The 4,749-nt window shown below is 48.6% G+C and overlaps 1 pseudogene; it reads right to left on the bottom strand.

Annotated features, from left to right (window-relative positions):
- Positions 1 to 1,890, bottom strand: LOC135969873 (small ribosomal subunit protein uS14-like; annotated as a pseudogene).
- Positions 1,891 to 4,749: the final 2,859 nt, after the last annotated feature.

Raw genomic sequence — 4,749 nt, 5'->3', positions numbered from 1 at the left:
GCAGTGGTGTGATCTCGGCTCACTGCAACCTCTGCCTCCCGGGTTCAAGCGATTCTCCTGCCTCAGCCTCCTGAGTAGCTGGGATTACAGGCACGTGCCACCACGCCCAGCTAATTTTTGTATTTTTAGTAGAGATGGGGTTTCTCCATGTTGGCCAGGTTGGTCTCTATCTCCTGACCTTGTGATCTGCCCGCCTCAGCCTCCCAAAGTGCTGGGATTTCAGGCATGAGCCACCGCGCCCGGCCGCTATCGTGGTTTTTCACTGGGTAGATGTCTTGGATAATCCTTTCAAGGAAGATCAATTAGTGCAACTTAATGAAACCAATATCTGTCCTATACTGACGGAAACACTGGCGGCACATTATTGAGGGTATATTTCCGGATCAGACCATGCCGGTTTGGGCAGATACGACAAGAACGAGAACCCTGGCCGAATATTCACTGGTGGCTCTAGTACAGCTGCTGGTGACCCATCTTGCTCTCAGAAATGTGAGGTAAAAGGTCACAACCTCTTATCTTTAAACCAGACATGCCTTTCTGTTGATTCCAGGTCTTTAGATCATAATTTTACTCTTTCAACCAATTTCCAGTCAGAAAATCTTGGAATTCACCTATGATCTGGAAGTCCCCCCACCCTGCACCCCAAATTGTTCCACCTTTCCTGACTGAACTAATGTACACCTTACGTGTATTGATTGACGTTTGCCTGTAACTTCCGTCCCTCTAAAACGTATAAAATTGGCCGCAGGGGTTCACGCCTGTAATTCCGGCACTTTGGGAGGCCGAGGCGGGCGGATCACTTGAGGTCAGGAGTTTGAAACCAACCTGGCCAACATGGTGAAACCTCGTCTCTACTAAAAATACAAAACTTAACGGGCATGGTGGCGAGCACCTGTAATCCCAGCTACTCAGGAGGCTAAGACAGGAGAATCACTTGAGCCCAGGAGGCATAGGTTGCAGTGAGCCGAGATTGTGCCACTGCACTCCAGCCTGGGCAACAGAGCAAGACTCCCTCTCGAAAAAAAAAAAAAATGGCCAGGGGTGGTGGCTCACGCCTGTAATCCCAGCACTTTGGGAGGCCAAAGCAGGAGGATCACTTGAGGCCAAGAGTTCGAGACCAGCCTAGCCAACATGGTGAAACTTCGTCTCTAATAAAAATACAAAAATTAGCCAGACATGGTAGCGCACACCTGTAATCCCAGCTACGTGGGTGGCTGAGGCACAAGAATTGCTAGAACCTGGGAGGCAGAGGTTGCAGTGAGTGCCACTGCACTCCAGCCTGGGCAACAGAACGAGACTCTGCCTAAAATAAAATAAAATGTATAAAAGCTATAAACCAACCACCTTGGGCACCTGTTCTTAGGACTTTGAGGGGCTATGTCATGAGCCTTGGTCACTCATATTTGGCTCAGCATAAATCTCTTTAAATATTTTAGAGTTTAACTCTTTTTGTCAACACACCAGTTGGCAATGATCAGTAGTCTACCTGAAACTGCCTTTGCGAAAATTATATCACTGAGAAAAATTACAATAGTAAGCAGAGTTAACACCCTCCGCCTCCACCATCTTGCCTTTCCCTTGATTATTTGGGGGCTACTGGGCCAAGCTAACTTTGGAAGACATTTTAGGTTATCATTTAAATGGTAATAGGCCTTGCCTGAAACTCCTCTCCTCCCGCAAGCCTTTTGTAAAGCCAGTGGGAGGCCATCAGGCTTGGAGGAGGAGAGGAACTTCAGCCCTAAGATTGGCCTTTTGAGATGTCTTTGAAGGATTTTTGCATGTCAGACATTCATGACTCCACCTGAACTCTCCTGAATCCCCCACCAAACCCACCCCTGTGTCCCTGCCCAGAAGCAATTCTGCCTGCAGGAGGACAGCTTGGACTCCTATCATTTCATCTCCGCCCCAACCAATCAGCAGCAAGCACCTATTACCTGGCCACCCTCATCCCCTTGTGGAGTCCTAATTAGGGAAAGGGAGTCGGGCCGGCAGAACCAAAGGAAAGCAAAAAGAGAAAGCAGATAAGCAACAAGTCTGTCTTTCTTCATGGTCCAGGACACACAGCCGTCCTGCGCAAGTAACTCAAAATCTTTCCTGCACCCAGGTATCACCAGACACCTGCAAGTCAGTGCACTGCAACCTTGATGTTATCAGTACTACATAAAGCCCTCTTCAACAGACAGCATAAACACTACCCTCTAAAATCTCAAGCAAGCCTTTGCTTTTTTGCAGTCAGTTTCTCTTCTGCTGGTAGCCCGTTATCTCTCCGGCAACGTATTTTCCTACTTTGTCTAATAAATCTGCCTTCCTTTACTTAAAACTGTCTTTTTTTTTTTTTTTTGAGACGGAGTCTCGCTCTGTCGCCCAGGCTGGAGTGCAGTGGCCGGATCTCAGCTCACTGCAAGCTCTGCCTGCCGGGTTTATGCCATTCTCCTGCCTCAGCCTCCTGAGTAGCTGGGACTACAGGCGCTCGCCACCTCGCCTGGCTTGTTTTTTGTATTTTTTTAGTAGAGACGGGGTTTCACCGCGTTAGCCAGGATGGTCTCGATCTCCTGACCTCGTGATCCACCCATCTCGGCCTCCCAAAATGCTGGGATTACAGGCTTGAGCCACCGCGCCCGGCCTAAAACTGTCTTCACAAATTCTTTTACCCCCACACCACCAGCCGTCGTTTTCCCATGACACTCCTAACATACAAGCTTTGGACAAGATGATTTGAGTGCTAACTCCATCTCCCATGTGGTATGGCCAGCCTTATGTCTATTAAACTCTTTCTCTACTACAATGCCATGGTGTTTCTGTACGCAGCCAGCAAGAAGAACCTCTCAGGTGGTTACACATCCTCCTGCCCTCATTTCCAAGCTAGCTGCTGCTGAAGGAGAGCTAGAGGCAAAGCTGAATGCCCGGGTGGAGGGGAGGACAGCTGCTTGCACTCAGAAGCCTGCACTGATACAGAGAGGTCAGCCACCATGTGAGTAGGGATGAGAAATCCTGTCCTGCCAAAGACCGCCCCCCCATCCAAAGACATAAGAAAAAGTTTGGCTGCCACGGACAGATATGCTGAGAAATTCCATCCCCAAGACCCAGGAGCAAAGAGCTTGCCTGAGACAGAGACTAGCCCTGGAAAAATGGAATACCTTGTCTCTGTCAGAGGCAGGTGAACCAGAGCAACTCCATCTTGAATAGGAACTGAGTAAAATGAGGCTGAGACCTACTGGGTGCATTCTCAGATGGTTGAGGCATTCTCAGTCACAGGATGAGATAGGAGGTCACCACAAGATACAGGGCATAAAGACCTCACTGATAAAACAGGTTTTGTAGCAGGACAAGTCTCAGACAAAACTCCTCAGACACCGAGTTAAAGAAGAAAGGGCTTTACTCTGCGGGGGCTTCAGCAAGACTCACGTCTCCAACAACCAAGCTCTCCGTGTGAGCAATTCCTGTCCCTTTTAAGGGCTCACAACTCTAAGGGGGTGCACGTGAGAGGGTCGTGATCGATTGAGCAAGCAGGGGGTACGTGACTGGGGGCTGCATGCACCAGTAATTAGAATGGAACAGAACAGGACAGGGATTTTCACAGTGCTTTTCCATACAACGTCTGCAATCTATAGATACCATAACTGATTAGGCCAGGGGTCGATCTTTAATGACCAGGCCCAGGGTGTGGCTCCAAGCTGTCTGCTTGTGGATTTCATTTCTGCCTTTTAGTTTTTACTTCTTCTTTCTTTGGAGGTAGAAATTGGGCATAAGACAATATGAGGGGTGGTCTCCTCCCTTAGTTTCAGTAAAGAAGCCGGCCAAAACCCACCAAAACCAAGATGGCGACGAGAGTGACCGCAGGTCGTCCTCACTGCTACACTCCCACCAGCGCCATGACAGTTTACAAATGCCACGGCAACGTCAGGAAGTTACGCTATATGGTCTAAAAAGAGGAGGCATGAATAATCCACCCCTTGTTTGATGTGTAATCAAGAAATAACCATAAATTCGCCAACCAGCCACCCTCGGGGCTGCTTTGTCTATGGAGTAGCCATTCTTTTATTTCTTTATTTTCCTAATAAACTTGCTTTCACTTTACGGACTCACCCTGACCTTTCCTGTAACACCTCTACCATAAACCTCGCACCAAGTACCCACAAGAGCAGTCCCAAGCTATTGGCAGGGTGGGGAAAGCAAGAACATGGGAAGAGATCTTGCTTTGAGAGCCCCCAACTAAATGGGGGTTTCAGTAGCAGAGCAGCTAGTAACCCTGCTTTAATGGGAAATGAAGGGCGTGGTGTTTGCAGTGTCTCCTTCATGGGATGCTTCTTTTGTTAGCAGCAGCGAATCCATACGGGTCTGCAGCAATTCAATTCTTGCCTCCTTGAAGGAAATAATTCATCTGAGGGGCATAAGGCAGAGTGAGAGACTGAGGCAAGGTTTTGAGCAGGAATCAGAGTTTATTAAAAAGTTTTTATAACAGGAATGAGGCCGGACGCGGGACAGCTCACGCCTATAATCCCAGCACTTTGGGCGGCCGAGGTGGGCAGATTGGTTGAGGCCAGGAGTTCAAGACCAGCCTGGCTAACATGGTGAAACCCCCTCTCTACCAAAAATATAAAAATTAGCTGGGGCCGGGCGCGGTGGCTCATGCCTGTAATCCCAACACTTTGGGAGGCTGAGGCAGGCAGATCACGAGGTCAAGAGATCGAGACCATCCTGGCCAAGATGGTGAAACCCCGTCTCTACTAAAAATACAAAAAAAAAAAT

Source organism: Macaca fascicularis, chromosome 3, assembly GCF_037993035.2.
Source record: "Macaca fascicularis isolate 582-1 chromosome 3, T2T-MFA8v1.1".
NCBI lineage: Eukaryota > Metazoa > Chordata > Mammalia > Primates > Cercopithecidae > Macaca > Macaca fascicularis.
This window is presented reverse-complemented; position numbering and strand designations above follow the sequence as displayed.